Below are 25193 nucleotides of genomic sequence, written 5' to 3' on the forward strand. Positions count from 1 at the left end.
GTGTATGTGGGGGGGGGGGGTGAGGGGGGAGAGATTAACCAAAGAACTTATATGCATATATGAATAACCCATGGACACAGGCAATAGAGGGTGAAAGTCTGGGGAGAGGAGGGGAGTAGGCAGTAGGGAGTCCATGGGGGGCAAAAAAGGGGGCCATCTGTAATACTTTCAACAGTAAAGATAAATAAGAAAGAACGCATACATTGTTCTGTACCCCTTTTCTCTCATTTAACAGTCTCCAATATAGTTGCAAGTCAATGCATATAGTTCATTCTTTTTAACATATGCACAGTAATCCTTGCAATTAGTGTGCACATATAATAAACATGTAAATTAGTATACAAACCAGAACCCTACTGAGAGTGAAGGAGAGTGCTCTTGATAATTATTCTGGTAGCACAGGTAAATGAGACCCATCCCAAGCTAACTGGAACGTATGACCACCCTATACAACAGAGTTACAAATACCAGTTAGCACTTAAGTCATCTCCAGTTTTTGTTACTACAAACATTGCTTCAATGAGTATTCTTGTACCTATAATTCTTTGTACATGCGAGAGATATCTGTAGAATAGATTTCTAAACAGAATTACTGAGTCAAAAATAATGCATATCTTAAATTTCGATAAATTCTACCACCGGCACAAAGGCTGTATCAATTTATATTCCTTTTGATAGTATATAAAATATAGTTTTCCACTTTCCTCTGTCAAAATTGAGGAGCTTTTAAATGTTTACCAAGTTAATGGACAAAAACTGATACCAAGTGGCTTTAACTTGCACTGCACTCAATAGGGACAAAATCGAGTATCTTCTTAACACGTGTTATTTGCCATACATTGCGTATTTTTTACTGCTTACCAAAGTATTGTTTTCTAAAAGTACTTCAAAAATAAAAACTAATTGAATTAAAATTTGTTTGAATTTTGGACAGGAAAGAACTTTAACTAAACCCTCATTCTATACATGGTGAGGTAGAAGTCTAAACAGTGAAGTGAGGCCCACTAGTTTGTCTTATATCATGTTGCCAAGCATACCCGTTTGTACAGAGAAAAAAAGAGTCTTGCTTATCAGCTTTTTCTCTGGGATATCAAAAACAATAATGATAATACTTTATCAGGTTATTTACAAAGCATTGAGCTAATTCTATCTGTATTCCCACTTCTACGTTTTACTACATTTAATTATGCCCAGTCTTAAAAAGGCAAAATTTCCTACTTCTTAAACGGGAACAAGGGGACAAAAGAAACTGCTTTTAATCAAACATAACATCTATTGTCCACTCGTAACTATATTCAAGAAACAATGACATCAAAAGAAAAGTCAAGAAAAGCAAACATAAACAAGTGGAATTATTTCAAACTAAAATGCTTCTGTACAGCAAAGAACACAATCATCAAAACAAAAAGGCAATCTATCTAATGTGAGAAAATATGTGCAAACCTTATATCTGATAATGGGCGAAAATATATAAAGAACTCATACAGCTCAGTGGGAAAAATAATCCAACTAAAACATGGGCAGAAGATCTGAACAGACACTTTTCCAAGGAAAACATACAGGTGGCCATAGATCAGTGCTTAGCATCACTAATCATCAGGCACTTGCAAATCAAAACCAAAGTGAGTTTATCACCTCACATTTTTTCAAAAAGACAAGAAATAAGTGACGGAGAGAGGATGTGGAGAAAAGGAACATTCATGCACTGTTGATGGGAATGTAAATTGGTATAGTCACTATGGAAAATGATACGAAGGTTCCTCAAAAAATAAAAAATAGAATAGCATTAAAAAAAATGAAAAAACCTGAAATGAAAGCACTATCTGGAAAATGTATCTGTACCCCCACATTTACTGCAGCCTTGTTTGCAATAGCCAAGACATGCAAACAACCTAAGTGTGGACCAGTAGGTAAAGAAAACGTGGTACATATATACACAATGGAATATGCTGAAGCAGGTCCTCCAGGCAACCACGCAAGGCCAAATTGGTCCGTGCCTGGGGGGCGCCTGCCTCAGGGCCCAGTTCTCCTGGCCCAACTTCTGGCACCTCAGGCCACGCTGTACCCTGCGGAGGCAGGGACAAGCTGGCCTCCATTAGCAGCATCCTCGTCAGCTCCTGCCAGTCCACGTGGCCCAAGCACGCCCTTCAGGGTGGCCCCGAAGACGCCCTGAGCCAGCCTCGTAGCCCCACTCAGGCGCCTCGGCAGCCCCACCACCACCCCGCTGCTTGCACCTCAGGCTCAGCTCCCGCCCCCACCCTGGGTGCTGCGAAGTTCCCCACCCCACGCCCAGTGCTGGAGGCCTAGTTGAGGCCTGTCAGGAGCTGGCCTTCTGCTTCAGCCTCCCTGTGGGGCTGAGTGCACTTGCCTTCAGTTATCTGCACGAAGCTCAGGTCAGTGCTTCTGAAACTCAGCAACTTTCACCCCACATCAGTGTTCTGAGCCTGCAGGCCGCCCACCTGAGCAGCTCCCCTGCCCAGAGCCCCACAAGCCTGGCCTATGACTGCACAGGACGGGATCAGGGGAGCAGGAGAATGGGAGGGAAAAGGGGGGTGTGGGGGACATTCTCTGGCTGAGGTGCCATAGGGCGTGCAGGGCAAGTGGATGGGGAGACAGGGGGAGCAAAAGGGGAAGGGGGCTGGCAGATGCACTTCAGTAGGCCCCACTATAACCTGAGAACCAAGGGGTCCAGGCTGCCTGTCACCACTTGAGGCAATTAAGCAGAGACAGGGTTGACTCATATACCGGTGTTTATTCCAATAATGCCAGCAGTATGGGAGAGCAGCAGGTTATCCACAAAAACCTGCTCTACCTCTCCCTATAAGCCAGCTGCTTATATTGGGTAGAAGGGCAAAGATTAGGTGGAGAGTAAGAATTACAGGCATGAGAAAGTAGGCAAGGTATAATGGTTAAGGCTAGGGGTTGCAAAGGGTAGGTGCCTCCAGGACTGTTAGGTCGCTAAAGGAGGAATGCACGAGGCCAGAATGGTGGGGGATTATGAATTTATTCGATCATCTGCGCACCAGGTGGCTGAGCCTGGATGGCTCCAGCACCCAGTGACCAGAGTCAGCGGCTTTTAAAGGACTTTTGGCGGGATTTTTCTGGGCAGAGACTTCTTTATGCATACCCTGAGGGGAGATAATGGAATGTGGTCGCAGCAAGTGAAATGTAGTCTCAGCAAAGGGAATGTCCATAGTGAAATGGCCTGAAATGCCAGCTCCCGGGGGAGGGGTATCTATTCAATTGCTTGATCAAACCTAACAAGAACTAGATTGTTTCAGCCACAAGGTTGTAAATCGTTCCATAATGACAGGCAGTTCTCAGGAAAGGAGGATGGATAGCATTTCAATGTTAGCTCCTATACAACTCTCGGTCAGGTGAGAATGTGTTTTCTCTAGTCAGAATGAAGCAGAATTTTTGGACTGGAACATGTGTGGTCCCCTGGGTAGGATTGTTCCCCGGATTATTTGTCTGTGGGAATCGAATAATGAATCCACGGACATAGGTGGTATAGCAAGTACAGATTCCCACGTGGGGAGGGGGAAAGAATCTCACAGCACGGACTCCCATGTGGGGAGGGGGAAGAGTCCCACTGAATCTGTTTCCATCCTATATAATAAAGAGGGAATATGCAAATTAACTCTCACACCCTCACAAAATGGCTGCCTACGACCAGGCCAGCAGGAGAGTTAGTGAGGGACAACCAAACGACTGAACAAGCAGGCTGCGTGGAGCAACCAGGCCAGTGGGGGGGGGGGGGGGGGGGATGAAGGGGGGGAGGGCGTGGTGAGGGGTGATCAGGCCTGCAGGAGAAGGGAAGTTGGGGGTAACCAGGCCAACAGAGGGGGGCAGTTGGGGGTGACCAGGCCAGCAGAGGGGAGCAGTTGGGTGCAACCAGGCCAGCAGAGGGGGCAGTAAGAGGCAACCAGGCTGGTGGGAGGGGCAGTTAGGGGCAACCAGGCTGGCAGGGGGGGCAGTGAGGGGCAACTAAGCCAGTGGGGGGGGCAGTTGAGGGCAACCAGGACAGCAGAGGGGGGCCATTAGGGGTGACCAGGCCAACAGAGGGAGGCAGTTGGAGGTGACCAGGCCAGCAGGGGGGGGGCAGTTCAGTGCAACCAGGAAGGCAGGCAGGTGAGCAATTAGGAGCCTGTGGTCCAGGATTGTGAGCTGGAGTACAGGCTGGGCTGAGGGGACCAGCCCCCCACTCCACCCCACCCCCGTGCATGAATTTTTTGCACCAGGCCTCTAGTGGTTTATAAAGGCTGTAGATCTTGGTGCCTTGATAACCTCTCTGATTGGTCACTATTCCCTTAGGCTAGTTACTATAGTAACTCCTGGGCTCAAAGGTCAACCTCACATGGGACATGTGAGGTTTTCCTCCCCCCTTCCTTATTGTTTTCCTATTCCCTTTGGAGTTTCTTTTTCTCTTTTTGGATGAAGGGCTTCCTTCACTTTATTTGGTAAATATAGACCTTTTGCTGTTTCCAGCTCCCCATTCTATGGAAATGTACCTGTTGCAGCTTTTCCGCTTCCCTATTCTATGGAAATATACCTTCTGCTGCTCTGCAGCCCGTACTTCTTCCATGATCCTCTTAATTTCCAAAATTTCTAAAATTTCCTAAATCTGTCTTTTTCACTCCTGAAAATTCCTGTTTCAAGAACAGAACCATCACAATTCACAGAGCATGATTAATATTTCTTATAATTCTAGCTAGTCCCCTATATTCTATTTCTGCCCCTAACACCACCACGAGAGGGGCAGTGCACAGCAGCTGGGGGCCAAGAGGACATGCTCAGGCCCAGGTTTCTGTGTCAACCGAAGTAGGGCCCAGTGGCAGGGTTCCAGGGAGAGGGGAGGAGGAGGAAGAGGAGGAGGGGTGGAAGGGGACCAGGATGCTCTGGGGTCCCAAGTGCTGGCACCAAAGGCATGGGGTGGTGGAGAGCATACAGCAGGCATCTGGGGGGTTGATGTGGGAGTGATAGGGGCAGAAATAGAATGTTGTGGAAGCAGCTAGAATTGTAAGAAATATTAATCATGCTCTGTTAACCATGGTTGTTTTGTTCTGATTGAAGAAGGCACATTCTAACCTGGCTGGCAGGACCTGGGAGCTCACTTGGAAATGTAGCCCATCCTCCTCATCAGGGAGCTGCCTATTATCATGGAAAGATTAACAACCTGTTGCAGAAACCAGAGCCGCCAGCCCTTGAAGACCCCCAGACCTCTGCTTACCTGTTAACTGCCCTTTTGGTATACCCTTTGGCTGCTTCCCCATGTAATCTTTGTCCTTCTACCCAATATAAGCAGCTGGCTTATGAAGAGGTACAAAGAAGATTTTTGTGGATGGCCTGCTGCTCTCCCATATTGCCAGCATTATTGGAATAAACTCTCATATATGATTCAACCCTGTCTCTGCTTAATTGGCTCAAGTAGTGACAGGCAGCATGGATCCATTGATTGTCCAGGTACAGAGGCACAATCTAGATTCTAGAGGGTTCCAACTGGCGTCAGGCAGGAGGGCGTGGCTGGGGAGGGTAGTGGTGAGGGGATAGTACTGAAGGTGGCCAGAAATGCCCTAGGATATTTCTGGGAATTCCCTAAGAACCACCCTCCACCAGAACCTCTTTCTTCCCTCATCTTGAGGAAGCATCCCTGGTTTCAGGCCTCAAAGCAAGCCCACTAAGGTATTTTCTTCCTGTTGTGGAAAAAAGGGGGCCACGTGCTAACCTGACTAGCTCAGGGAAGGCCTCTGTGGCGGCCTTGCAAACTCAGAAACCTAAAGTAACCACAAAGGATGGTCTGAAATTAAAACTTTTTAATTAAAAAGCAGTTTATGGTGGGTAGTCATGTCCTAGGACAGTATTTCCCTGACAAAGATCAATCTTTACCTTAACTGAGTCTATTGTCTTTTTGTAGCTACAATAACATAGCATTGGAATGTCAAAATAATTTTTCTTTTTCTGAACCCATCAAAGCATTGGCACCACTTCTTACAGAATTTACCAGGCAACCGAAAAATACACAGGAGTACTTGGAGATACAGGAAAAAGCCATTTATTTCCAGATGTACTAATACCATGACTCAGGGAAGCCTGTTTCCAAATCCTGAGCCAACCAATATGGAGGAAGCTTTCTCTTTATACCCTTTGGTTTCTTTGTCCCCAAATATAGATCAGACTTCCAGACCTTTCTTGGGCTTTGCAAAAAGTCCAGTGTGTTGGGATGGAGGAGGTGAGACCACACCTAAAGGCCTGGCCTGGAGCCAGCACTGATAACCCCCTCTGGGGGTTGTGTACTGTTCATGGGTTATGGCCTCTGTAAAATGTGAGTATTTGGGTAACTAGGTCTTGCAAGACCAGATAATTAAGGAAGGGGCAGTGACTTGATTATAGGTTAACAAGAATGTGCATTAGGGATACTGATTAACTAGGTACAGAGTCAGGCTGCTAGCCCTCCTCTCTCCTCCCCTCCCCCCCGCCGCCCCCAAAAAGTCTTATTTTCTTCATCACACTCAGCAGAGACCACATGGATTTTGATGGACCCATATGAGTCAATCCTGTCAGGCCAAACCAAGTCTAAAAATAACAAAACCTGTGGCCGAGACCGGTTTGGCTCAGTGGATAGAGCGTCGGCCTGCGGACTGAGGGGTCCCAGGTTCGATTCCGGTCAAGGGCATGTACCTGGGCTGCAGGCACATCCCCAGTGGGAGATGTGCAGGAGGCGGCTGATCGATGTTTCTCTCCCATCGATGTTTCTAACTCTCTATCTCTCTCCCTTCCTCTCTGTAAAAAATCAATAAAATATATTAAAAAAAAAAAAAAAAAAAACCTGTGAGACTGGAGCGACACCTCTGAAAGAAGTCCGTTTGCTTTGGTTCCTCTCCTTCGTGTGACTGCACGTGTTCGTTGGTTTACACACGGACCTCTTAGAGTGCAGATGCCTTACCTGAATGGTCTTCACAAAATACTGGCTGTAACTTTCCAAGTTAACTGGAATTATTTTTACCAAATTGGGCCATTAACTTTCTGTGTCCACATCATTGATACAATTGTTCATTAAAGTTATTCAGTTGACAAATAAGTAACCTTCCCAGGTCTGCTGTTTACACCTGTTTATTTTATTTTCTCAACTGGAAACATCTGTGGCTGAGGGGGCCTGCATTTTCTTCCGGGCATGATTTAAAGGAACTGATGGATGAGCAAGGTCTCTAGAATATCATGCTGAAGTATTTCAAACCTGTTCTGAAGTAAGCCGGGAGGGTGGTTGGCATTGCAAACCTGAAAATGATAATTATGCACATTAAATGTGAATTGGGCTTCTAGTTACAGGTACGGTTTTATCTATGAGCCCTAACCACTGCAGAACTACTGAAACCTCTGTAGTCATTGGTGAATCCTTCATCCAAGCAACAATTTGGTTTAGACTTTTAGGAAGCGACCATAGTTTGCTATTGATATTGCGATATGCCAAAGAAAGTGAAGTATATGATAAACCCTTCTAGGGATCAGATTGATAGCTGCCATCTCCAGCATCATGGGTATGTCTTGTTATACAAGTCTTAAGAGGTAAAGGGTGGAAATGGACATCTTTAGAGAGAAAGAACCTAAGATTATAATTTAAAATTTTTTTAGGTAAAACAATTCTGTTAATAGGAGAGAGCATTCATAAATGGAATAACAATAACGATTTTTAAAATTATTTTCAAACCTTTCTTTCAACCAACTTTTATAATCACCACCTCCAAGTAGGAAAATTAACCTCTTCATTTTCACTTCTGTCTTTTTAACCATATTAAGAAGGGAAATTGCCAACACATACAGAGGAAGAACAAAAAGTTTGAGATGATTTATACATGTATCAAATCGACCCCTGAATTATAAAAAAATTAAATATAGAATCCAATTTACATAACATATTATGTGTTTTTTGTTTTGTTTTTTATTGATTTCAGAGAGGAAGGGAGGAGAAGGAGATAGAAACATCAATGATGAGAGAATCACTGATCGACCAATTTACATAACACATGTTCATTTCAGGAGTATTTATTGAGTACCTGCTGTATGTATGTATGATACTTCCAAGATATTGAGGGAAATAGAAGGAAAAAAGAGTTTCTTGCCAAACTAAAAATGGAAATCTAATTGAGAAACAAGACACATGAAACAGTTTCATAACTTCATCCTAAGGTAACTTAGCCTAAGTTTTCACTATTTATACACTTCTTCATTTATTAATTTGATCATTTGTGATTCAACAAATAGATAATAATACCTGCTATGTAGAAAAGACAGAGGTGAGCAATGGGGGGTTGGGAAACAGACAGTGAATAGGATTCCTTCTTTACCATCCTTTGCTTTTGTTGCCTTTCCAGAAACCCTCTGAAGATCAAATTATAGTTTTCTCACTTCTTGGAGGGACAAAGGGGGAAAGTGATTGGCTTGATGAGAGAGGAGAACAAGCCAGAGCCAGGACTTAGGTCTTCTGTTTCACAGTAATGATTGTAACACTCTGCTCCTGTGTTTGCCAAGGCTTGGTGCTTTAAAAGTTATTTTCCTATCGATACCCAGTAAGTTTGACCAAAACAGAAAATCATCAAAGAGAACCAGTAGAGCCCTTCCATCTACCCAAAAGGACCTGCTTTTATCACTCTGTGGGGGGATCTGCCTGAACTGGGATCTAAACAAGTTACCGAAGGGCCACCAGGAGCCAGGCTTCTTCAGAGGATCAAGACTGATTTCACAGCTGCCTCCAGCTCACTGAAAAGGGCCCAGTGCCTAAACACTGGCCCAGTGAAAATGCATTGATTTCTTTAACATTTTTTCCCCTAAGAAAATCAAATTGTCTAAATATATATGAGTGCCATAAACTTATGCAAGATTTCAATTTTCAAGTGTAATCAACAGGCAGATTGGAACAGAACGAGCTAGATATTTCACGTTGGGTTCATGCACGAGGAAATTTGATTTTGGAAAGGAAGATAGAGATATCTGAATTAGCTCCGTCTCTAAAATCTATCACAAACTTGTTTAGACGACGAGTACGGCATGATAGTTAATTATTTAAGAAATCAGAAATAGGGCAAATTGAGAATAAGAAGAAGTGCTTGGTTATGGAAGAGGGATAGTAACCTCTGTGAGCTGATGCAGAGCTTTCCCGGGACACCTATTCTTGACTGTCTTCTTCAATATCCTGTGAAGTTTGACAGTGGAAACCCCAGTCCAGGGAATTCTTCTCTTTCTCCTCACACCCCCACCCAGAAATGACAGTGGGATAGGCCCTCTGGCCTTTGCATATGATGTGGACCCTCAGCAATGCTGTTCAATGAGGGTAGGGCAGAGGCAAATGTATGTCACATTTTGGATTAGGCTGGACCCTCAAAAGTGCTTCATTCAGGGGGTAAAATAGGAGGAATAATCAATTCTTGGCTATTAAAGTCCCAATTATCTGGCTGCTTTATTCTCGCAATTGCTCTCTAACTTTATTTTAATTGTTTTCTAATTATAAGTTATAAATGCTTATTACAGAAAATTTTGGTAATCTAGAAAAAAAAGGAAAAATAAATTACTGATACCATACCATGATCATACCACCCAGAGTGAACTATCTAATTAATAAAAATATTCACTACATTTCTTTTTAATCATTTTTCTACATATATATTTGTCTGAATAATCATACATAGATATGATTACATTGTAATTTTATCAGATAACATTGAATGCTTATGGTGTTACAGGTAATATTTTGAGTACTTTAGATATATTAATTTATGTAAGTCTCATGTTCTGTAAATTTGGTATTATTATTATGCCCATTTTACAGATGTGAAGATTGAGTGTTAGGCAGTCAGTGAATCTATACTCGTCATCAAACCCCAGCAGCTGGCTCTACTACATAAGGTCCAAATTACCATGCTGATGTTTCTCTTGGAAAATTTCATTTTAATGAGATAAAATGAATATAGTCTATTTAACATAGCCATTTCCTTATTTTTATACACTTATTAGTTGTAGATTTTATTATTATAGAGTGATGATTTAGTTAACATCTTTGACCAGACAGCTTTTTACCCTTTCAGATGGTTTCTTGTTAGTACAATTCCTAGATCAAAGGTATGAGTAGTATTAATGTTGTTGATATATATTGGGTTACCTAACTATTTTCCCACCAGATAGTATGAAATCCTATCCTTTCTTAGGTGGCAGACAGGAGACAAACAAGTCTAATCACAGCCAGTTGACTTTACATAAATAACTGAAGTTCATTAGGTGACACACAGAGGTTAACAAAATTTTGTCTTTTTTTGCAGTAAGATTTCTGAAGTTCTTGTGCGTTCTTCTCCTTGTTGCTGTAGCTCACTGTGAATAAGCTGTCACTGACCATCCCCATTCTCACCTATAGTACATGAACCCCATAACCCATGAGTTGCTTAGGGTACAGGAACACAAAAGTGCATTTATAAAGAGGGTCACTAGCACTTAGATTTTTCAAAGGTGACCCCCAAAAAAGTCAAGAGCCACTACTATAGAATATGACAGCATAGCCTTAAATATATAATTAGTTATCCTATATAATAAAAGGGTAACATGCAAATTGGTTGAATGGCAGAATGACTGGAATGCCTGTGGCCCCTTGCCCCGGCTGGCCCCACCCCTGAGAGGGCGTACCCACCCCAATCGGGGGCAGGGCCAGCCGGCAAACTGCCCGCAGCCCCTCACCCAGGCCAGCCCTGCCCACAGCCCCTTACCCCAACCAGCCCGCCCCCAATGGCCCCCATCGAGGCAGGCTGGCTGGACCCCACCAATGCATGAATTCGTGCACCGGGCCTCTAGTGTTATAATAAAGCTGACAAATATCAAATGCTTATAAAGACAAAGGTAAGTTCCTTGGGCAAAATCAATGAAGGTCTTCTTTCTTTGAGTTGCCATCATGGTAGAAAAGCCCATACATAGTAAGGCTTTTGGATGAAACTCCTCTCTGCCTCCCCTCCTTCCCTGCCAAGGTTCAAAGAGCAACCATTAGAAATTACCATAATGCAATATGTGTAGAGCAAGCATGTCAAACTCAAGGCCTATGGGCCGCATGCAGCCACAATGAATATTTTTGCAGCCCAGCCAATACAATGGTATGTAAGAAACATTTTAATAAAAATTTCATAACTTAATTTTTACAATATCCTGTTATACATAATTATTAATGATGAACTACAATGTTCACTAATGACTGATTACTATAATCATGTTGCATTCATTTTCCTTACATGCCTTAAGCACAGGCGCACCATTTCTCTCCACTAATACTAGCAGCAAATATTTTAGATGCTGACTGTCATTAGTCATGTACTGACTTGTTTGGTGTGTGCAACAGGAAATATTTCACTTTTGGAGAACAAGAAAAATAGATTTATTTGCATTATACTTATTAATTTGTGTAGTTATTCAGTGTCTGGTAAGTTAATGTTCAAGAAAAAATATTAATTTTTATTAAAATGTTCTATATTTTATGTTAACAATTACTCATGCTGTTTAAGGAATTTAGTTTATTGAGATGACAGCAGGTTGTTCCCCACCATCTATATACAGTGGGGCCTTGACTTACGAGTTTAATTTGTTCCGGGACGGAGCTCATAACTCAAATCACTCGTATATCAAGTCAAAAAGTGAACGAGTGAGACATGTGATGCTGGCTGATGTTGTGGCATTCACTGTGACGTTTGCTGCGCCAACTAGCAGTGGGGTATCTGAAGCTGGCTCGTAACCTGAATTTTAGCTCACAACTCAAAGCAAAAAATCGGCTGAGAGACGGCTCATATCTCAAAAATCTCGTTAGTCAGGACACTCGTAAGTCAAGGCCCCACTGTATATAAAAGGCTAATATGCAAAGTGTCCCCTTGGGAGTTCAACTGGGAGACGAGGAGTTCGATCACTTGCTATGACATGCACTGACCACCAGGGGTCAGCACAGAATGAAGGAAGGCCCCGGCTGGCAGCCAGAAGGCCCTGATTGGCCCTGATCATGGGCCAGGCCTATGGACCCTACCTGTGCATGAATTTCATGCACCAAGCCTCTCGTTTTAATATAATTGAGAGAGTATTCCTGGTGGTAATTTGAGAATTACTAGAAAAATTACTTTCCAGACTCTTTCTATCTTAATTTTTCAAAGAAGTTCCAAATACCAGTTTCAGACCTTTATCACTAGAACACCACACAGGCACAGAGAACAGAACTCTTCTTCTGCAAACAGAATCAGCTTTGTTCTTCTGTGGAGCCACTGGGAAAGCAGTTGGAGAGGAGGGGACTGCAGGCTCGAGGCCAGGGGCTAGGAGTCAGACAGATGTGCGTTCAGACCCCACAGCCACCACTTGTGGCCTTAGGCCGGTTCCATCTCCCTGGGCCTTGTGTCCCGATTGTAGTGTAGTGTTCCTTCCTCCTGGGCTTCTCAGGAATCAAATGGCACAGTCTGGTCCACAGTCAATATTCAATGCAAGTTCTCTTTGTGCCTGCTGTCCCTTTTCCATAGACTCTGAGACACTAACGGGGATGAAAAGTGCTCTGAAAGCAGGTAAATATATGAAATAAACATTCATATTGCACCTCGCTCTCGGGTGGATGTGAACTGTACTAGTATGTTTGCTCCGTCAGGTCATGATGCTGACCAGAATCACCCCATCCCCGGGATTGCCATGGTGAACTGCTTGGCCACCGCTGCTGGCTGTCAGCTGGTTGCCAGCTGTGACATTGGCATGGCCAGTGAGAAATCCTCATTTGCCACTCCAGGTGTGAACATTGGGCTCTTCTGCTCCACCCCAGGGGTGGCCTTGGAGAGAGCAGTGCTGAGAATGGTAATCTGACCCCCTGCAGCCTCCTCTCTGGTTGTAACTCTCACATGCACTGGAGGATTGGTTCCAGAATTCACTTGAATCAGTACATTCTGCATGAAGCATAACTGCAGCTGTTCATCATCAACACCTGACATTCTGGAAGGTTCCATGTTAAGAACCTATTCTCTCTTAACATAAACAAACTTTTAAAATCAAGGCTTATAATTGAGTCCTAAAAACTTAAACATTATGTCATATTTGTCAAATTTTAAATTCATTTTTGAGAAGAACAAAAGAAAATGTGGCAAAAACAGAACTTCAGTTCCCAAGAAACCCAATACTCAGAACCATGTTGCATAATTGTCCAGCATGAGAAATTAAGGGGCAGGACATTGTAAAATCAAAGTAACTGTTTCCTCCCACAGAAAGTTCTGGCAGTGCCAGGCCCACTCAGAAGTCGGGAGTGGATCTCCAGTGTCCCACTCAGATCCCTGCTGTGTTCCTCCTGTCCTGATCCCAGGAGGCCTCTGAATCACTAGTAAGGGGTAGTGTTCTTGTTTTGAAGTCTTGAGAGTTTTTTCCAGTTGTAACACTTGTCCCTGCACATGGGGCTACTTGGAGCTACTTGTAGGCATGAGACAGAGATATGATTTCAGGTCAGTATTAATGAGCTGAAATTGTAGTACTGATCATGGGAATTTAATGTAGTAAAGAGCCTTTTGGCACTCAAGGCCTTTGCCAGGTTTCTGGACTGCAGATCTTACCTGGGTGACCCCCTTTAGGAGGAAAACTGGAGATTCACAAAAATCTAAACCTGAATGAAACACACTTACCTGTTGTCATTACTTGATTGCACCCACAGGAACACATTCATACACAGGCCCATTGACTGTGTGTGCATGTTGGGCACGTGTCCCCATGCACATCCACAGGAAAGCAAGCAGGTGCTTTTGCAAACTGGCCTAACTGGAAAGCTTGGCCTTTTTCATGCAGGCTAAGGCCACACATGTGGGTCACCAGTACTCTCTGGTGGTCTCCATGGGAAACTGCTCAGCTGTGCCAGGGACAAAGGTCTACTGGGAGCAGAAGTGATGGCATGAGGCCCTGGTGTTCAAGCCAGACTGAGCCTGGGCATTAATAATTTTCCACATTTGAAAAGTGTTTCTCTCCTCTGGCATGAGTTAAATAATGTGTCTTCATTGCACCATATAAACAACCTGCCTGGTGCAGCTGCTCCCTTCGCCTATCAGAAATGTGGAGCCAGTGCCTCATTGAGTGGCACCCCCTCCGCCCGCCATAGAGCACATGAAGATTCGAACACCCTCATCCTTAACCAGTCATTTCTCTGCGGTAGGAATACTTGCTGCCACTGTTTACCCATGGTTACTTGTGTATGTGTAGAATCTGATTTCTCGGTTGTCTAATTAGAACAGAGTAGAACTTCCATGCTGGAAGGAGTGTTAAGGCATTGCCACTCAGCTGGTGTGCAGTCCATCGGAGCCTGGAGAAATGCAGGTCTCGGGCCCGCCCAGATTGACTACATCAAAACCTGCACTCTAACAGTAATTCGTGTGGCCATCAGAGGTGCCTTAGTGCCTTTGAGAACATGCTCAGCATCCTAATTCACTACTCAGGTTGCCCAGCCAATTAAATAAGCCCCGTGACCCTGTCATCTTCATTCCTCTCTGAGTCCTCCAGCATCCCAGCCCCTCCTCTGCCACCAGCTGGTTCTTGTCATCAGTGACTGGAGGGGATTGGAAGACAGTTCTGCTTTCAGGGGCCATGATCACAGAATTAGAGATTCATACATGTTTATAGCTGGAATAAGCAAGTGAATAACAGCCACTGCACTTATTGGGTGCCTACTGAGTACCCCGCACTGTAGTATAAACTGTACACAGAATTTCTCTAATCCTGACAATTCTGTAGGAGGATGGTGGTCTCATTCCTGTCTTTCAGATAAGGAAACAGATTTAAATGGGTTAAATTGTTCCTAAAGGCAGGGGTGCGGAACCTTTTCTTCTACAAACAGCCATTTGGATATTTATAAATATCATTCATGGGCCATACAAATTTATCAGCTTAAAAATTAGCTGCTATATTTGGTCAAACATTTAATTAACTCACCCCTAATGCCTTGGCAGGGCCAGACCAAATGATTTCACAGGCCTTACCGGTATATGGCCCATGGGCCACACGTTCCCCAACCCCTGCCTTAAGGTCTTGTGGTTAATAAGGGACATCCAGACACAGCTCCACTTCCTAGGGGGTGAGCCTTGGCCTCCAGACCTTTCTGGGTTTTTTTTAATGCAAATAGCCCAGGAGGAGGAAGTATTAAAACACCAATTTTTTAGGGAGACCCAAGAAGTGCCCCCTAAAATAAACAAGAGTTGACTAGGGAAAAGGAGGTATTTTCTTCTCTCTCACCTGAAGTTTCAGGGGCCCACTAAATAGAAACTGAAACAGTAAGTAAAGGTTGTTGCTGGCATGCTATAAAATAAACAGGTTTTCTTTTCCTTAGGGAATGCCACTCCATTACCTAATCTGCCTGGGCAAAGTCCCCATAAATCAACATGGTGCTAGACAGTATTACCCCACTAGGCAGGTGAGGAAACTGAGGCCCAGAAAGAGGCATAAACTGGGGGGGTGATTAGGAAGTCGAAGGTAGGCCAGGAATTCTGTCCTGGGCTCTGGCCCTGACCCTACTCCAGTCAAAATTTCTTTTCCTGAGCAGCTTTAATCCCATTAAGACCTTGGTCTTCTGGACAGAGGGAGAGGCTGATAGCAGGGTTCCTCCCTGTCCTTACTCCTGGAAAGATCGATCTGTTCCTGAGAACTGGGCCCAGGTTGTCAGGAAGTCAAGACACCGACCACCTCAGCAGAGTGAAGTGGAGCGGTGGGAGTCGGTGGCAGGGGTCAGGAGAGCGCCTTCATACCCGCCCACGTTCCCTCCCCCAGAAATGCTTTTCACTGAGGAGCCCATTTCCGCTCGGGAGGCCTTGCTCCATGGGCTGCTCAGCAGAGTAGTCCCGGAAGAACAGCTGGAGGAAGAGACCATGAGACTCAAGGAGGAGAAAGATCGGCTCCTTGAGCCATCCTGTGGGGTCTTTGGCCAAGGCCACCTTCTACAAGCAAGTGCGCCAGACCTTAGAACAGCCAACCACCTCGCCCCCCAGACCATGGTGAACAACGTGGCCCTGCAAGATGGGCAGGAGGGAATCAAGGCCTTCAACTGAGCCGGCCATATAGGAGTATGGAGGGTGCGTGGGCTCAGTGAGCCGCGTTCAGGATGCCCCCAGCCCCCGCCTCCCATTTGATCCCAGCCACCACTGCTGCCTCATGACCGGCACAGCAGGCAGACTGCTTCTGTACCATTAGTCAGATCCCCTTCAGGGGCCATATTCAAAGCCATGGTTCCGTGGGGAAAGGATGAAATGGAAAGTCAAAGGGAACACTAATTTAGGGGAAGTGAGCACCTATGCTGGGTCAGCTGCGGTAGTGAGCCTGGAATTTGATACACTTCTTCCAGGACCTGAAGTGTGGGATCACCTGACGTGGGAGGAGGTGATGATAAAATGAGGCATGAAAGAAGGTGCCAAACTGCTCTGCTGGCAGAAATGTCCCCTACGGTGGAGGTAGATCTGGTTGTTCCAGACGCATGAACTGTTTCCAATCTCCATGAGACAGTCTCCACACTGAACATGCTCTTGGTTCTATTGAGAAGTAATCATGCCTATGGCTTTGGAATAATCTTATACGACTTTAAAAGATGAAGTATTTAGACAGACTGGTAATTTTATCTTCTAACCAGACTGTAAGCTGTCTGAGGGAAAAAAATCAACTAATTCTTTCGTTGTATGCCCATACTGCAGACATAGAATAGGTGCCTGATGTTTCTGCAGTGAATGTCCTGGCCATGGGAGCTACTGTGAAACCAGGACCCTGGGCTACACCTGAGGATAAAAACATGAGGAGAGGAGGGAGGATGCAGAACACAGGTCCCACCCACTAAAACGCCCCTGCTCCGGACACGCTTCCAAACTCTGCGCAGCTTCTGGTGAGAATCCACAGGAGCATCAGGCAGTTGAGTCCCAGGCTGAGCAAGGGCTTGGCTTAGGAATTAAACATCTTATTTCCTGGCTTCTGGTTCAGTATGGCTCAAGAAATGTTCTAAATCTCCTGTCCTCAAGATTGCCCAACTTATTTTACCTAAGAGTAGAATGTGGCCCTAAAAGTGTGTAGTCCACAGCCAGAGACAGAAGCATGTGGCTCTAACCAGTGGTTCTCACTCGGGGCCAGCATTTCTTGGTATGATGTCCCCTCGTGTGTTCACAGGTTTCTGTTGAGATTGGCATGTTTGGGGGGTAGAGGGGAGGGAGGCTGTTTTTCCGGTTTAGAAAGCTAAAAAAGAGTGTTTTCTTGGAAAGGAGCCTGTTTTAAGAGTGCCCCTCCTAAGCGGAAAGATCATTAGACCTATCATGTGCGGGCCATCTGACATGTGCTACATTCTCCTTCAGTCCTCACCACACCCGGGGAGCAGCGCTTACAGAGATCTCCAGCTCACACTTGAGTAGCTGAGGCCCACATGGCCCCAAGTCAAACAGCTGACACTGAGGACAGTGAGGGTCCAAACTCCATCTGTTTGGTAAAGCCATGGATGCTTTCTCCTGGACACACTGCCTCATGGGGAGGCCAGTCCAAAGAAGTGACTTTCCTGCTCCATGGCAGCTCTCCAGCCAAAGTAACAGGCCAGGTGCTCCTTGCTACAGAACTCTGCCAGTGTGCAGGGGACATCGGATTTGAATTATTGGCAGACCACTATGGAGTTTTTCTGCAAAGCTAATAAAGAGCTGCTGCAGTTCTAAACTAGGTGGTGAAGGATGGAGCTGCCAGGGGCTGCTCAGAACAGTGCTCAGTAGGGTCCCTACTGCACCCTCTCTCCAGGGGCGGGCTGTGGCAGTCACTGTTTGGCAGTGCCAGATCCCACAGTGTAGAGAAGCTGTTATAAACTCTCTGGGCTTTGGAGAAAGTAACAAAGCCTCTCACATATTTGGCAAGTAAAATAAAAAGTTCACTCTCCAGTGTCTGTGTGAGCGACACGATTCCCTCAGATCCTGAAATCCTGGGCCTCTGGGCTGCCTTCCCAGCCTGTGAGCTGATGTCCCTCGGGGACTAATATAAATCCTAATAGTCTCTGTGCATAAAATAATCCAGAACAAAAGTCTGCTACCCACCCTCTGATGTCATATAATTCACCCTAAGGCTAATATAAATTTTGGGTTAATATGTATCTGCTTCCTTTCATGGGACATTGAATGAAAATTTTCTGCTAACCACGTGTGATGATTGCCTCTGGAAAGTCTAGTATATTCGTCTTTCCCTGGGCCATTTTATTTCTCAGGGAGCTTTGCTGAGCTCAGCCCAGCAGACATCACCCCAGCAGTGCAGAAACTAGGTCAGTGAAAACAGGTGTTCCCTCCTGCTCACCTGGGGAAGACACCATTCTGAAGGCTGGCCTGAGCCCTGGAGAATATAAACATATGGAGCAAATGACTGATTAACTTTACAGGAGAGAACTTGGTGATCTACGAGCTGGAGCTCCTGCAGGCAGTCCAGTGCAGTAGCTCTTCCTGTCCCCCTGCTATCCGGGAGTTCAGAGAAGTGAAGGCATTTGCCGTGGTGGAGCCAGCATGTGGGCTTGGCCCTGTATGGTTCTGAAGCCCATGCTCCTGACTACCACACCGCATTCCTCCCAGTGTGACTACCACAATGTGATTACCACACCAGACTCCTCCCAGTGTGTGACTACCACAATGTGACTACCACACCGGATTCCTCCCAGTGTGTGACTACCACAATGTGACTACCACACCGCATTCCTCCCAGTGTGACTACCACAATGTGACTACCACACCGCATTCCTCCCAGCGTGACTACCACAATGTGACTGCCACACCGGATTCCTCCCAGTGTGTGACTACCACAATGTGACTACCATACCGCATTCCTCCCAGTGTGACTACCACAATGTGACTACCACACCGGATTCCTCCCAGTGTGTGACTACCACAATGTGACTACCACACCGCATTCCTCCCAGTGTGACTACCACAATGTGACTACCACACCGCATTCCTCCCAGCGTGACTACCACAATGTGACTGCCACACCGGACTCCTCCCAGTGTGTGACTACCACAATGTGACTACCACACCGCATTCCTCCCAGTGTGTGACTACCACAATGTGACTGCCACACCGGACTCCTCCCAGTGTGTGACTACCACAATGTGACTACCACACCGCATTCCTCCCAGTGTGACTACCACAATGTGACTACCACACCGCATTCCTCCCAGCGTGACTACCACAATGTGACTGCCACACTGGATTCCTCCCAGTGTGTGACTACCACAATGTGGTACCACACCACATTCCTCCCAGTGTGTGACTACCACAATGTGACTACCACACCGCATTCCTCCCAGTGTGACTACCACAATGTGACTACCACACCGCATTCCTCCCAGCGTGACTACCACGATGTGACTGCCACACCGGATTCCTCCCAGCGTGACTACCACAATGTGACTGCCACACTGGATTCCTCCCAGTGTGACCACCACAATGTGACTACCACACCGGATTCCTCCCAGCGTGACTACCATGATGTGACTACCACACTGGATTCCTCCCAGCGTGACCACCACAATGTGACTACCACACCGGATTCCTCCCAGCGTGACCACCACAATGTGACTACCACACCGCATTCCTCCCAGTGTGACTACCACAATGTGACTACCACACCGCATTCCTCCCAGTGTGACCTCCACAATGTGACTACCACACCGCATTCCTCCCAGCGTGACCACCACAATGTGACTACCACACCGCATTCCTCCCAGCGTGACCACCACAATGTGACTACCACACCGGATTCCTCCCAGTGTGACTACCACAATGTGACTACCACACCGCATTCCTCCCAGTGTGACTACCACAATGTGACTACCACACCGCATTCCTCCCAGTGTGACCTCCACAATGTGACTACCACACCGCATTCCTCCCAGTGTGACCTCCACAATGTGACTACCACACCGCATTCCTCCCAGCGTGACCACCACAATGTGACTACCACACCGCATTCCTCCCAGTGTGACCTCCACAATGTGACTACCACACCGCATTCCTCCCAGCGTGACCACCACAATGTGACTACCACACCGCATTCCTCCCAGCGTGACCACCACAATGTGACTACCACACCGCATTCCTCCCAGCGTGACCTCCACAATGTGACTACCACTCCGGATTCCTCCCAGCGTGACCTCCACAATGTGACTGCCACACCGCATTCCTCCCAGCGTGACCACCACAATGTGACTACCACACCGCATTCCTCCCGACGACCTGGAGAGAAAGACTGCAGTGCTCAAGGGAAGCCAGTCCGAAATGGCAAGGCAACAGTTTTGCTTACCACGGATGATTCGGAAAAGCGCCAAGTGGAACACAAAGAGCGCGGAGTCCCAGGTTTGCCGTCAACTAGCTGTGTCACTGTGTGCAGGTGATGTAACCCTTTCCAGCGCTCAGTTTCCCGGTCACAAAAATGGCACCACTGGACACCTTTCCTCTTGGTCCTGACATCCTGGGTTCTGCAATACTGGGCTTGGAAACCTGCTGTGAAGCTTGAATCAGGAAGCTTTTGTTAGAAGAAAGGGCTCTTTTATGAATGAGAAGATGAGCGTGTTATTTTTACATTGAAAACACCTGATTTCATTTGAGAACGAGAAATCCATGACAGACACTCAGAGGTCTTCAGGCCACACCTGAACCTTCTGATGTCGTGGCTGGGAAGGCCCTCACCAGGCAGCTCTCTACCAAAATGGGCAGTTACTTCCCTTGTCCGGGTGCATCACCCAGCCAGTCCCCTCCTCGCTCCTTCCTCTGAGCACCCGCTGCGCTAGAGCTTTTCCAAAGCGTGGCCGGTGGAAGGTCTGGACTGTCCAAGTGCTGCTGAATCATAAATTCTGGTTTGGGGGACCCCAAAATATGCATTTTTAAAAGAGATTTCCAAGTGAGCCTGCCGCACACTAAAATGCGTGAACTCCTGCACCGGGGCGGCTGGGACGTATCTCTCTGGCAGTGTCTACATTGGAGCCCCGGGCCTTTGTGATGAATTGTGGGCAGTTGTGTGGCCTGAGGAGACTTGACACCTGCAGGAGCCCTTTCTCCTCCCCTTGCTCAGGTGTCAGGGCCTTCCTCAGCCCTCGGCGCTCAAGCCTTTGGAAGCCCCACCCTTTGTCACATTAAACACCAAAAACACACCATATCCCACAGTCAATATAATTCTTGTAGTTACAAAAGGAAATAGAATTATTAGCTTTTAAAGATTTTTTAAAATATTTGAGTAATTAATGATGATTATTTCTGGGAAATCATGAAATAGGTAAGAGTTAAATTCAACATTATTGAAGTTGACACATGACAATTAGTAAAATGTTAAATTTCAATCAGTCTCACAGGGTTTTTCTTTAGTATTTTGGAGCTCAAAACTTTTTCAGGTCCCAACCAGAGTCCCCTGAAAAGCTGTGCCTGCAGTGTCCCTCGAATGGAACACCAGCCCACCGGGTCCCTGTTAGGGAGCGGCTGTCCCACAGGGAAATGGGGGAGGGGGAGTGGTGCCTGAGGTTTATGCTCCCAGCACGCAGCCTTCAGATGTCCTCATTGATTTGATATTGATATTTCCTTCAAACCTCCCTGTCCTGCCCAGGAATGTTTAAGCACAAACCTACAAAACAATTTGCAAGTGTTTTTTTACATATTTAAGAAATATCCCCATTTTATGTTGTATGTTTTCAATATTGATCTTACCAAATTCGGTATGGAGAAGGCAATCCCAGTTTAAAAAATTTCTAAAAATTAGGAAAAGATATTTGTCGAAGCGGAGTGTGACTTGGAGCTCCCGACGCTCAGGTTTGTGTGTGATTGCTCTGTGCCAAGCACTGTGTTAGCATTTTGCAGTGAGTAATACTTTAATCCTCACAAAAGCTCTATGAGGTATGCTTTATGAACCCCTTTATACAGATGAGAAACAAAAACACAAGATATTAAATGTCTTCACACAGCTAATGAGGAGCTGTGTTCTGCTCAGGCTTTTAACTCTCTAAAACTAATTAGGAAATGCGGTCTGAGAATTTAAAGACCTATTGGCCTGTAGCCTGTGCAGGGAGCAGTCTAGCTCTGGGCATGGGCTTGTGATTCCTGAACCAGGCCATCCCGTCACCCTCTTACCTGCTTGTAGGTGACTGCTACGTCGCACCACTTTGCACATACATCTGTTCCGCATGGAGCACATTACATTACTGTGTTTAATTCACAGTCCCACGTATCATCCTCCCTGCCCCCCAGCAAAAGTGTGCATCCCTGCAGGGCCACATCGACCCTTATTCCTCTCTTACATTCTCAGAGCCTAGAAACTGCCCAGCACCGGGCAGACTTGTTAGGTCCCGTTCATTGCGGCCAGGGTACATCCCCCCAGGCAGGCCACGTAATACAGACAGGTGTTTGTTTGTTTTTATTCTCAGACCACATTTTCTAAATCCATTTTGAGAAGTTACATGGCTGAGCAGAGCATGAATTAAATCAGCATTTTCTCTGTAGGTCCACCGAACTGGTAACCATCTCTTTGTAAATATAGTTCCATATTGGGAAGTGACCCTGCTCACTTGGATGAGATCAGACCCAGGGGTTCTGTAAAGCCCGTTTGCTTTCTTCAAAGCATAGCGGGCGCATGTTTTGGTGTCCAAATGATTACACTTCTGGTGATAAACATTCTTCATGTAGAGAGACGTGCGATGTATGGTTGGTTGGCGTGGGGTGAAGATATCTAATAGATTTACTCTTCATCGCATCTATTGAAGTGGTTAAAACACTTATTTGAACTTTAAACTGAAATTGTCTGATTTGTTACTGTGCTAGGCCCTATGGAATGGGTTTTTGTATAAGACAATTCTGACCCTCCAGGAACTTAGTCCAGGAGACGAGATAATCAGTGATGGCGAACCTATGACACGCGTGTCAGAGGTGACATGCGAACTAATTTTTTTGGTTGATTTTTCTTTGTTAAATGGCATTTAAATATATAAAATAAATATCAAAAACATAAGTCTTTGTTTTACTATGGTTGCAAATATCAAAAAATTTCTATATGTGACACGGCACCAGAGTTAAGTTAGGGTTTTTGAAAATGCTGACAGGCCGAGCTCAAAAGGTTCGCCATCACTGAGATAAGGCATGAACCACATTAAAATTCAAATACAAAATAGCTATCATGGGACAAGAGTCGGACGGTGGGCTGCCTCTGAGCCCACCTTTATGACTAGCTCTGTGACGTGGGGCTAGTTGCCGTTTCTTCGTGGCTATAATAGGGATAATGATCACACCTACCTCCTACGTGGTTGGGAGGATGAAACTGACCTACACATGCGGAGCAATGTTGCTATGACCCACCTCCCTTTCTCCTGCAGTTGTGGTGAGCGGTTCCCACAGGTAAGAGCTTCCCCATGTTATGGACTGAATTGTGTTCCCTCAAAACTCATATGTTGGAGACCTAGCTCCCCCTACTGTGACTGTATTTGGAGAAAGGGCCTCTAAAGAGGTAATGAGGGTAAATGAGGATGGAACTGTAAATCCAACCAGACCAGTGTCCTTAGAAGAAGAGGGAGGGACACCAGGAATGTATTGCACAGATGAAAGGCCATGTGGGGACATATGCAGAAGGTGGCTGTCTACAAGCCAAGGAAAGAGACCTCAGGAGAAACCAACCCTGCCACACCTTTATATTTTCAGCCCCCAAAACTGTGAGAAAGTAAATGTCTGTTTCAGCCTCCCAGTCTCTGGTATTTTGTTATAGCAGCTTGAGCAGCCTAAGTCGCTCCCTTTCTCTCTGAAGGTGATTTTTGGCATCCAGGAGCTTGCTCAGCCTTCAGCAGGGCAGCTTAAAAACAGAAGACGTTAGGGTCTCCAGAGACACCCCTCAAGCAACAGCAGGTGTGAGTCCATGGATAAATGCTCCACCCCCAGTGTCTGAAGGAACAATTCTCAGATGTGTTTCCTCAGAAGGCCCAGCACGGTGGAGCCCCATTGCACACCGCACTGACCTGCTTTTTAGTGAAACCTCATCGGCTTTTCTCCTTCCCCGCCTGACCTCGGCCCATGCCCTCACCTGTGCTTCCCGGGATCACTTTCCAGATAGACAAGCTTCACACAGCCCTTGATTCGGGGTCTGCCCCGGCAAGAACCCACACTCAGTCAAGAGCGGGTTCACATGAGCCACTCAGTGAGCATCTCCTCCCTAATAAAAAGTGAAAACAAGATTTACCAACAGAAGACCTGCTACCATGAAGCAATAGGCTCGGTTTCTAAGTGGACACCATGGACAGTAAGTAACACGGGACTCAAGGGGAGCGGTCAACTTTGACTCTTTGGTGAGCAAATGGGATCACCTACGTAGAGCTTTGGCTTTTCCAGCCGGACAGGGTCTTGGCTCTCAGTTAACTACAAACTGTGACATCACACAGACAAGGTACAAAAGATAGACCTACCCAGTGTTGGTACCAAAGACAGGATCCTCTGACCAAAAGCTGGAGCACCCTCCCTATTGAAATCCCTTCAAAACCCTCAGGGTAAGCTGTCCCGACCCGGGACAACAACGGGGGAACGAAGAGACACCCTAGGAGAATGAGACAAACAAGGGACACGAAAGAATGGAGGCAAGACAAGTTCTGATCAAGCCTCAACTTTATTCTCACAGCGGCAGAATATATACTGTTTTAGGGAAGGGGGGTGGGTAAAGGGGTCTATGGGCAGTAACCTTTTGCTAGAGATTTATTAGGCTTCTGATGGCTGTGCTTATCAGCGGAGATGTGTGGTTTAGCAGGCTCCGGGATGGCTGTGTGTTTATCAGTGGAGATGTGTGATTTAGCGGCTGTGTGAGGGTAGTTTATCTGTAACTGCTGGCCAATTTGCAAGACACAGGTGGTTTCTGGTAATTAGGAGTTTCTGGAGGAACCAGAAACTTATAATTCTTAAGATGGCTTTGTTTAAGCCAATATCTTTAATGGCTCCCAACAGTAAGCCACGCCTACGTGTTCTAAGCTTCCTGGATGTGCATTTAGCAACATTCAGGAAAAAGAGCAGGTGCGGTGTCCTAAGACGCCCCTCCAGAGGCCCCTTGAGAAGGAATTTATGAGCTGCTGCAGCTCTAGTTCCTTCTCTGACATTTATTGGCTTTTTGATGAATATTAGAGCAATTTTTCTGTCAACAGCTTCTTATTACAGGTTTGGTGATGTTCTCGTGACCATTATTTT

The 25193-nt window shown here is 45.8% G+C and overlaps 1 pseudogene across 1 annotated transcript in view; it reads left to right on the forward strand.

Annotated features, from left to right (window-relative positions):
• The window catches only part of LOC308524581 (enoyl-CoA hydratase domain-containing protein 3, mitochondrial-like), a 54963-nt pseudogene extending 38908 nt beyond the window's left edge, over positions 1 to 16055 (forward strand). Inside the window, exons 3-5 of the transcript in view lie at positions 7092 to 7244; positions 12641 to 12828; positions 15756 to 16055. The product of the transcript in view is annotated as an enoyl-CoA hydratase domain-containing protein 3, mitochondrial-like (transcript). The remainder of the gene's footprint in view (positions 1 to 7091; positions 7245 to 12640; positions 12829 to 15755) is intronic.
• The last annotated feature ends 9138 nt before the right edge of the window (positions 16056 to 25193 follow it).

Source organism: Myotis nattereri (assembly GCF_964212035.1).
Source record: "Myotis nattereri genome assembly, chromosome: 1".
Taxonomy (NCBI): domain Eukaryota; kingdom Metazoa; phylum Chordata; class Mammalia; order Chiroptera; family Vespertilionidae; genus Myotis; species Myotis nattereri.